General features: G+C 44.9%; 10 non-coding genes and 3 pseudogenes across 10 annotated transcripts; all 13 read right to left on the bottom strand.

The window, feature by feature from the left end:
- Window positions 1-148: 148 nt before the first annotated feature.
- LOC142510663 (5S ribosomal RNA) lies at window positions 149-262 on the bottom strand (annotated as a pseudogene).
- A 651-nt stretch (window positions 263-913) lies between these two features.
- LOC142510252 (5S ribosomal RNA) lies at window positions 914-1,031 on the bottom strand. The gene has a single exon (XR_012808375.1). It is a non-coding gene; the product is annotated as a 5S ribosomal RNA (ribosomal RNA).
- Window positions 1,032-1,573: 542 nt separating this feature from the next.
- Window positions 1,574-1,684, bottom strand: LOC142512453 (5S ribosomal RNA; annotated as a pseudogene).
- Window positions 1,685-2,349: 665 nt separating this feature from the next.
- LOC142508604 (5S ribosomal RNA) lies at window positions 2,350-2,466 on the bottom strand. The gene has a single exon (XR_012806811.1). It is a non-coding gene; the product is annotated as a 5S ribosomal RNA (ribosomal RNA).
- Window positions 2,467-3,145: 679 nt separating this feature from the next.
- Window positions 3,146-3,263, bottom strand: LOC142511565 (5S ribosomal RNA; annotated as a pseudogene).
- A 674-nt stretch (window positions 3,264-3,937) lies between these two features.
- Window positions 3,938-4,056, bottom strand: LOC142510091 (5S ribosomal RNA). Its single transcript, XR_012808223.1, has one exon. It is a non-coding gene; the product is annotated as a 5S ribosomal RNA (ribosomal RNA).
- A 687-nt stretch (window positions 4,057-4,743) lies between these two features.
- LOC142507831 (5S ribosomal RNA) lies at window positions 4,744-4,862 on the bottom strand. Its single transcript, XR_012806073.1, has one exon. It is a non-coding gene; the product is annotated as a 5S ribosomal RNA (ribosomal RNA).
- A 679-nt stretch (window positions 4,863-5,541) lies between these two features.
- Window positions 5,542-5,661, bottom strand: LOC142513064 (5S ribosomal RNA). Its single transcript, XR_012809030.1, has one exon. It is a non-coding gene; the product is annotated as a 5S ribosomal RNA (ribosomal RNA).
- Window positions 5,662-6,345: 684 nt separating this feature from the next.
- On the bottom strand, window positions 6,346-6,461 carry LOC142509777 (5S ribosomal RNA). The gene has a single exon (XR_012807932.1). It is a non-coding gene; the product is annotated as a 5S ribosomal RNA (ribosomal RNA).
- Window positions 6,462-7,144: 683 nt separating this feature from the next.
- On the bottom strand, window positions 7,145-7,262 carry LOC142514499 (5S ribosomal RNA). Its single transcript, XR_012810389.1, has one exon. It is a non-coding gene; the product is annotated as a 5S ribosomal RNA (ribosomal RNA).
- A 683-nt stretch (window positions 7,263-7,945) lies between these two features.
- LOC142513597 (5S ribosomal RNA) lies at window positions 7,946-8,065 on the bottom strand. Its single transcript, XR_012809536.1, has one exon. It is a non-coding gene; the product is annotated as a 5S ribosomal RNA (ribosomal RNA).
- Window positions 8,066-8,750: 685 nt separating this feature from the next.
- On the bottom strand, window positions 8,751-8,869 carry LOC142513522 (5S ribosomal RNA). The gene has a single exon (XR_012809465.1). It is a non-coding gene; the product is annotated as a 5S ribosomal RNA (ribosomal RNA).
- Window positions 8,870-9,552: 683 nt separating this feature from the next.
- On the bottom strand, window positions 9,553-9,671 carry LOC142507691 (5S ribosomal RNA). The gene has a single exon (XR_012805941.1). It is a non-coding gene; the product is annotated as a 5S ribosomal RNA (ribosomal RNA).

The raw sequence follows: 9,671 nt of genomic DNA, 5'->3' as shown, positions 1-9,671 counted from the left end.
CCCGTTTACAATCAAAATTAGCCTAGAATTTTGTCCAAATCCGGCAGTGCCCGAGCTACTTTCATTTCACATGTCTTATCTGTCCCGATCGAGATTCAGATGTTTGAGCCGAAACTCGTCTGTCAACAGTATCAGAAATAAAACCGAAAGGGAGCAACACGACTTCCCAGGGGGTCACCCATCCTACTGCTCTCCGCCCAAGCACGCTTAACTTCGGAGTTCTGATGGGATCCGGTGCATTAGTGCAGGTATGATCGCACCCGACATTGAGTGGGATGTTATTCTTATATCCCTCGAGTACGTGTGGAGCGGGCGGCGATGGACAACACGCGGCACTGCTCTCGCCCAATCAAACCATGAACTAAGCGTTTCGCGATGGCATAGCTAGGATGGGTGACCTCCCTGGGAAGACCTCGTGTCGCGACCGTTTACGTAAATTATGATAAAACAGTCGAATATAGTTTTAATGATTCCGTCTCCAGAGTAATCTCGTCATACCCTTCCGCACAGAACCGGCTCACGACAACAAAAATCGATAAATGTTGGCAAAAATAAAAAAAAATAAGAAGAAGGAATAACGAATGTAAAGCTATTATTATTCTTAGGATACGATAAATGAACCAGATCGAATTTCGAACTTCCTAAGAGATGTTTCGAGGAACAAAGCTTAACAAAGCGTAAATCGCAATTAGAGGTCTTAGAGAAGGAATTCGGCTAAAATCTCGTATCTCATTGCGTAGTAATGAGTCTCGTCCGTTTGCCCGTTTACAATCAAATTAGCCTACAATTTTGTCCGAATCCGGCAGTGCCCGAGCTACTTTCATTTCACTTGTCTTGTCTGTCCCGATCGATTCAGATGATTTGAGCCTAAAACGTCTTTCAACAAGTAATCACAAATGAGAAAAACACGAAAAGGGTGCAACACGAGGACTTCCCAAGGGGTCACCCATCCTAGTACTGCTCTCCCCAAGCACGCATAACTTCGGAGTTTTGAAGGGATCCGGTGCATTAGTGCTGGTATGATCGCACCCGACATTGAGTGGGATGTTTATTCTTATATCTCTCGAGTACGTGTGGACGGGCGGCGATGACAACAGGCGGCACTGCTCTCGCCCAATAATAACCATGAAGTTAAGCGTTCTGGCGCGATGGCAGAGCTAGGATGGTGACCTCCCTGGGAAGACCTCGTGTCGCGACCGTTTACGTATTATGGATAAACAATCGAATAATTTGTTTTTTATGAGTTAATCGTCTCCGGAGTAATCTGCGTCATACCCTTCCGCACAGACCCTCACGACACAAAATCGATAAATGTTCCCAGAAAATAGAAAAAAAATAAGAAGAAGGAAATAACGAATGTAAAGCTATTATTATGCCTGGGATACGATAAAATGGAACCGGAATCGAATTTCGAACTTTCTAAACGGATTTCTCGAGGAAACAGAAGCTTAACAGAAGCGGAAAATCGCAAATTAGAGTGTCTTAGAGAAAGAATTCGGCTAAAATCTCGTCAGCTCATTGCGTAGTAATTAGTCTCTGTCAACAAGTAATCAGAAATAGAAAAACACGAAAAAGGGTGCAACACGAGGACTTCCCAGGGGGTCACTAGTACTGCTCTCGCCCAAGCACGCTTAACTTCGGAGTTCTGATGGGATCCGTGCATTAGTGCTGTATGATCGCACCCGACATTCAGTGGATGTTTATTTCTTATATCCCTCGAGTACGTGGGAGCGGGCGGCGATGGACAACATGCGGCACTGCTCTCGCCCAATCATAACCTTAAGTTAAAGTTCTGGCGCGATGGCAGAGGTAGGATGGGTGACCTCCTGGGAAGACCTCGTGTCGCGACCGTTACGTAAATTATGATAAAACAGTCGAAATAATTGTTTTAATGAGTTAACCGTCTCGTGTAATCTGCATCATACCCTTCCGCACAGACCGCTCACGACAAAAAAAATCGATAAATGTTCCCAGAAAAAGAAAAAAAAAAGAAGAGGAAATAACGAATGTAAGCTAGTATTATGCATGGGATACGATAAAATGGAACCGAATCGAATTTCGAACTTCCTAAACGGATTTCTCGAGAACAGAAAGCTTAACAGAAGCGGTAAATCGCAAATTAGAGGGTCTTAGAGAAGGAATTCGGCTAAAAATCTCGTCAGCTCATTGCGTAGTAATGAGTCTCGTCCGTTTGCCCTTTACAATCAAATTAGCCTAAATTTTGTCCAAATCCGGCGTGCCCGAGCTACTTTCATTTCACGATGTCTTATCTGGTCCTCGATCGAGAGTCAGATGATTTGAGCCGAAACTCGTCGGTCAACAAGTAATCAAAAATAGAAAACACGAAAAGGGGTGCAACACGAGGACTTCCCAGGGGGTCACCATCCTAGTACTGCTCTCGACCAAGCACGCTTAACTTCGGAGTTCTGATGGGATCCGTGCATTAGTGCTGGTATGATCGCACCGACATTGAGGGGATGTTTATTCTTATATCCCTCGAGTACGTGTGGAGCGGCGGCGATGGACAACACGCGGCACTGCTCTCGCCCAATCATAACCATGAAGTTAAGCGTTCTGGCGCGATGGCAGAGCTAGGATGGGTGACCTCCCTGGGAAGACCTCGTGTCGCGAACCGTTTACGTAAATTATGGATAAAACAGTCGAAATAATTGTTTTAATGAGTTAACCGTCTCCGGAGTAATCTGCGTCATACCCTTCCGCACAGAACCGGCTCACGACAACAAAAATCGATAAATGTTCCCAGAAAAATAGAAAAAAAATAAGAAGAAGGAAATAACGAATGTAAAGCTATTATTATGACCTGGATACGATAAAATGGAACCGAATCGAATTTCGAACTTCCTAAGCGGATTTCTCGAGGAAACGAAAGCTTAACAGAAGCGGTAAATCGCAAATTAGAGGGTCTTAGAGAAGGAATTCGGCTAAAAGCTCGTCAGCTCATTGCGTAGTAATGAGTCTCGTCCGTTTGCCCGTTTACAATCAAATTAGCCTACAATTTTGTCCAAATCCGGCAGTGCCCGAGCTACTTTCATTTCACATGTCTTATCTGGTCCCGATCGAGATTCAGATGATTTGAGCCGAAACTCGTCTGTCAACAAGTAATCAGAAATAGAAAAACACGAAAAGGGTGCAACACGAGGACTTCCCAGGGGTCACCCATCCTAGTACTCTGCTCTCGCCCAAGCACGCTTAACTTCGGAGTTTGATGGGATCCGTGCATTAGTGCTGGTATGATCGCACCAGACATTGATTGGGATGTTTAGTCTTATATCCCTCGAGTACTGTGGGCGGCGGCGATGGACAACACGCGGCACTGCTCTCGCCCAATCATAACCATGAAGTTAAGCGTTCTGGCGCGATGGCAGAGGTAGGATGGGTGACCTCCCTGGGAAGACCTCGTGTCGCGACCGTTTACGTAATTATGATAAAACAGTCGAAATAATTGTTTTTAATGAGTTACCTCTCCGAGTAATCTGCGTCATACCCTTCCGCACAGAACCGGCTCACGACAAAAAAATCGATAAATGTTCCAGAAAATAGAAAAAAAAATAAGAAGAAGGAAATACGAATGTAAAGCAATTATTATGCCTGGGATACGATAAAATGGAACCGGAATCGAATTTCGAACTTCCTAAGCGGATTTCTCGAGGAAACGAAAGCTTAACAGAAGCGGTAAAGTCGCAAATTAGAGGGTCTTAGAGAAGAATTCGGCTAAAATCTCGTCAGCTCATTGCGTAGTAATGAGTCTCGTCCGTTTGCCCGTTTACAATCAAATTAGCTTACAATTTTGTCCAAATCCGGCTGTACCCGAGCTACTTTCATTTCACAAGTCTTATCTGGTACCGATCGAGATTCAGATGATTTGAGCCGAAAATCGTACTGTCAACAAGTAATCAAAAATAGAAAAACACGAAAAGGGGTGCAAACACAAGGACTTCTAGGGGGTCACCCATCCTAGTACTGCTCTCGCCCAAGCACGCTTAACTTCGGAGTTTTGATGGGATTCGGTGCATTAGTGCTAGTATGATCGCACCCGAACATTGAGTGGGATGTTTATCCTTATATCCCTCGAGTACGTGTGGAGCGGTCGGCGATGGACAACACGCGACACTGCTCTCGCCCAATCATAACCATGAAGTTAAGCTTTCTGGCGCGATGGCAGAGGTAGGATGGGTGACCTCCTGGAGAAGACCTCGTGTCGCGACCGTTTACGTAAATTATGGATAAAACAGTCGAAATAATTGTTTTTAATGAGTTAACCGTCTCCGGAGTAATCTGCGTCATACCCTTCCCCGCACAGAACCGGCTCACGACAAAAAAAATCGATAAATGTTCCCAGAAAATAGAAAAAAAAATAAGAAGAAGGAAATAACGAATGTAAAGCTATTATTATGCTTGGGATACGATAAAATGGAACCAGAATCGAATTTCGAACTTCCTAAGCGGATTTCTCGAGGAAACGAAAGCTTAACAGAAGCGGTAAATCGCAAATTAGAGGGTCTTAGAGAAGGAATTCGGCTAAAATCTCGTCAGCTCATTGCGTAGTAATGAGTCTCGTCCGTTTGCCCGTTTACAATCAAATTAGCCTACAATTTTGTCCAAATCCGGCAGTGCCCGAGCTACTTTCATTTCACATGTCTTATCTGGTCCCGATCGAGATTCAGATGATTTGAGCCGAAAATCGTCTGTCAACAAGTAATCAAAAATAGAAAAACACGAAAAGGGTTGCAACACGAGGACTTCCCAGGGGGTCACCCATCCTAGTACTGCTCTCGCCCAAGCACGCTTAACTTCGGAGTTCTGATGGGATCCGGTGCATTAGTGCTGGTATGATCGCACCCGACATTGAGGGAGATGTTTATTCTTATATCCCTCGAGTATGTGTGGAGCGGGCGGCGATGGACAACACGCGGCACTGCTCTCGCCCAATCATAACCATGAAGTTAAGCGTTCTGGCGCGATGGCAGAGCTAGGATGGGTGACCTCCCTGTAAGACCTCGTGTCGCGACCGTTTACGTAAATTATGGATAAAACAGTCGAAATAATTGTTTTAATGAGTTAACCGTCTCCGGAGTAATCTGCGTCATACCCTTCCGCACAGAACCGCTCACGACAACAAAAATCGATAAATGTTGGCCAGAAAATAAAAAAAAAATAAGAAGAAGGAAATAACGAATGTAAAGCTATTATTATTCTAGGATACGATAAAATGGAACCAGAATCGAATTTCGAACTTCCTAAGCGGATTTTCGAGGAAACGAAAGCTTAACAGAAGCGGTAAATCGCAAATTAGAGGGTCTTAGAGAAGGAATTCGGCTAAAATCTCGTTCAGCTCATTGCGTAGTAATGAGTCTCGTCCGTTTGCCCGTTACAATCAAATTAGCCTACAATTTTGTCCGAAATCCGGCAGTGCCCGAGCTACTTTCATTTCACATGTCTTAGTCTGGTCCCGATCGAGATTCAGATGATTTGAGCCGAAAATCGTCTTCACAAGTAATCAAAAATAGAAAAACACGAAAAAGGGTGCAACACGAGGACTTCCCAAGGGGGTCACCCATCCTAGTACTGCTCTCGCCCAAGCACGCTTAACTTCGGAGTTCTGATGGGATCCGGTGCATTAGTGCTGGTATGATCGCACCCGACATTGAGTGGGATGTTTATTCTTATATCCTCGAGTACGTGTGGAGCGGGCGGCGATGGACAACAGGCGGCACTGCTCTCGCCCAATCATAACCATGAAGTTAAGCGTTCTGGCGCGATGGCAGAGCTAGGATGGGTGACCTCCCTGGGAAGACCTCGTGTCGCGACCGTTTACGTAAATTATGGATAAAACAGTCGAAATAATTGTTTTTAATGAGTTAACCGTCTCCGGAGTAATCTGCGTCATACCCTTCCGCACAGAACCGGCTCACGACAACAAAAATCGATAAATGTTCCCAGAAAATAGAAAAAAAATAAGAAGAAGGAAATAACGAATGTAAAGCTATTATTATGCCTGGGATACGATAAAATGGAACCGGAATCGAATTTCGAACTTCTAAGCGGATTTCTCGAGGAAACAGAAAGCTTAACAGAAGCGGTAAAATCGCAAATTAGAGGGTCTTAGAGAAAGGAATTCGGCTAAAATCTCGTCAGCTCATTGCGTAGTAATGAGTCTCGTCCGTTTGCCCGTTTACAATCAAATTAGCCTAGCAATTTTGTCCAAATCCGGCAGTGCCCGAGCTACTTTCATTTCACATGTCTTATCTGGTCCCGATCGAGATTCAGATGATTTGAGCCGAAAATCGTCTGTCACAAGTAATCAAAAATAGAAAAACACGAAAAGGGGTGCAACACGAGGACTTCCCAGGGGGTCACCATCCTAGTACTGCTCTCGCCCAAGCACGCTTAACTTCGGAGTTCTGATGGATCCGGTGCATTAGTGCTGTATGATCGCACCCGACATTGAGTGGGATGTTTATTCTTATATCCCTCGAGTACGTGTGGAGCGGGCGGCGATGGACAACACGCGGCACTGCTCTCGCCCAATCATAACCATGAAGTTAAGCGTTCTGGCGCGATGGCAAGCTAGGATGGGTGACCTCCCTGGGAAGACCTCGTGTCGCGATCGTTTACGTAAATTATGGATAAAACAGTCGAAATAATTGTTTTAATGAGTTAACCGTCTCCGGAGTAATCTGCGTCATACCCTTCCGCACAGAACCGGCTCACGACAACAAAAATCGATAAATGTTCCCAGAAAATAGAAAAAAAAATAAGAAGAAGGAAATAACGAATGTAAAGCTATTATTATGCTTCGGATACGATAAAATGGAACCAGAATCGAATTTCGAACTTCCTAAGCGGATTTCTCGAGGAAACGAAAGCTTAACAGAAGCGATAAATCGCAAATTAGAGGGTCTTAGAGAAGGAATTCGGCTAAAATCTCGTCAGCTCATTGCGTAGTAATGAGTCTCGTCCGTTTGCCCGTTTACAATCAAATTAGCCTAGAATTTTGTCCAAATCCGGCAGTGCCCGAGCTACTTTCATTTCACATGTCTTATCTGGTCCCGATCGAGATTCAGATTGATTTGAGCCGAAACTCGTCTGTCAACAAGTAATCAGAAATAGAAAAACACGAAAAAGGGTGCAACACGAGGACTTCCCAGGGGGTCACCCATCCTAGTACTGCTCTCGCCCAAGCACGCTTAACTTCGGAGTTCTGATGGGATCCGTGCATTAGTGCTGGTATGATCGCACCAGACATTGAGTGGGATGTTTATTCTTATATCCCTCGAGTACGTGTGGAGCGGGCGGCGATGGACAACACGCGGCACTGCTCTCGCCCAATCATAACCATGAAGTTAAGCGTTCTGGCGCGATGGCAGAGGTAGGATGGGTGACCTCCCTGGGAAGACCTCGTGTCGCGACCGTTTACGTAAATTATGGATAAAACAGTCGAAATAATTGTTTTTAATGAGTTAACCGTCTCCGGAGTAATCTGCGTCATACCCTTCCGCACAGAACCGGCTCACGACAACAAAAATCGATAAATGTTCCCAGAAAATAGAAAAAAAAATAAGAAGAAGGAAATAACGAATGTAAAGCTATTATTATGCCTGGGATACGATAAAATGGAACCCGAATCGAATTTCGAACTTCCTAAGCGGATTTCTCGAGGAAACGAAAGCTTAACAGAAGCGGTAAATCGCAAATTAGAGGGTCTTAGAGAAGGAATTCGGCTAAAATCTCGTCAGCTCATTGCGTAGTAATGAGTCTCGTCCGTTTGCCCGTTTACAATCAAATTAGCCTACAATTTTGTCCAAATCCGGCAGTGCCCGAGCTACTTTCATTTCACATGTCTTATCTGGTCCCGATCGAGATTCAGATTATTTGAGCCGAAACTCGTCTGTCAACAAGTAATCAGAAATAGAAAAACACGAAAAGGGTGCAACACGAGGACTTCCCAGGGGGTCACCCATCCTAGTACTGCTCGTCGCCCAAGCACGCTTAACTTCGGAGTTCTGATGGGATCCGGTGCATTAGTGCTGGTATGATCGCACCCGACATTGAGTGGGATGTTTATTCTTATATCCCTCGAGTACGTGTGGAGCGGGCGGCGATGGACAACACGCGGCACTGCTCTCGCCCAATCATAACCATGAAGTTAAGCGTTCTGGCGCGATGGCAGAGGTAGGATGGGTGACCTCCCTGGGAAGACCTCGTGTCGCGACCGTTTACGTAAATTATGGATAAAACAGTCGAAATAATTGTTTTTAATGAGTTAACCGTCTCCGGATGTAATCTGCGTCATACCCTTCCGCACAGAACCGGCTCACGACAACAAAAATCGATAAATGTTCCCAGAAAATAGAAAAAAAAATAAGAAGAAGGAAATAACGAATGTAAAGCTATTATTATGCTTGGATACGATAAAATGGAACCGGAATCGAATTTCGAACTTCCTAAGCGGATTTCTCGAGGAAACGAAAGCTTAACAGAAGCGGTAAATCGCAAATTAGAGGGTCTTAGAGAAGGAATTCGGCTAAAATCTCGTCAGCTCATTGCGTAGTAATGAGTCTCGTCCGTTTGCCCGTTTACAATCAAATTAGCCTACAATTTTGTCCAAATCCGGCAGTGCCCGAGCTACTTTCATTTCACATGTCTTATCTGGTCCCGATCGAGATTCAGATGATTTGAGCCGAAACTCGTCTGTCAACAAGTAATCAGAAATAGAAAAACACGAAAAAGGGGTGCAACACGAGGACTTCCCAGGGGGTCACCCATCCTAGTACTGCTCTCGCCCAAGCACGCTTAACTTCGGAGTTCTGATGGGATCCGGTGCATTAGTGCTGGTATGATCGCACCCACATTGAGTGGGATGTTTATTCTTATATCCCTCGAGTACGTGTGGAGCGGGCGGCGATGGACAACACGCGGCACTGCTCTCGCCCAATCATAACCATGAAGTTAAGCGTTCTGGCGCGATGGCAGAGGTAGGATGGGTGACCTCCCTGGGAAGACCTCGTGTCGCGACCGTTTACGTAAATTATGGATAAAACAGTCGAAATAATTGTTTTTAATGAGTTAACCGTCTCCGGAGTAATCTGCGTCATACCCTTCCGCACAGAACCGGCTCACGACAACAAAAAATCGATAAATGTTCCCAGAAAATAGAAAAAAAATAAGAAGAAGGAAATAATGAATGTAAAGCTATTATTATGCCTGGGATACGATAAAATGGAACCGGAATCGAATTTCGAACTTCCTAAGCGGATTTCTCGAGGAAACGAAAGCTTAACAGAAGCGGTAAATCGCAAATTAGAGGGTCTTAGAGAAGGAATTCGGCTAAAATCTCGTCAGCTCATTGCGTAGTAATGAGTCTCGTCCGTTTGCCCGTTTACAATCAAATTAGCCTACAATTTTGTCCAAATCCGGCAGTGCCCGAGCTACTTTCATTTCACATGTCTTATCTGGTCCCGATCGAGATTCAGATGATTTGAGCCGAAACTCGTCTGTCAACAAGTAATCAGAAATAGAAAAACACGAAAAGGGGTGCAACACGAGGACTTCCCAGGGGGTCACCCATCCTAGTACTGCTCTCGCCCAAGCACGCTTAACTTCGGAGTTCTGATGGGATCCGGTGCATTAGTGCTGGTATGATCGCACCA

The sequence above is a fragment of the Primulina tabacum genome, chromosome 10 (genome assembly GCF_025594145.1).
Source record: "Primulina tabacum isolate GXHZ01 chromosome 10, ASM2559414v2, whole genome shotgun sequence".
Taxonomy (NCBI): Eukaryota; Viridiplantae; Streptophyta; class Magnoliopsida; order Lamiales; family Gesneriaceae; genus Primulina; species Primulina tabacum.
The sequence above is the reverse complement of the archived record's forward strand: the minus strand, read 5'-3'. Positions and strand labels throughout refer to the sequence as shown.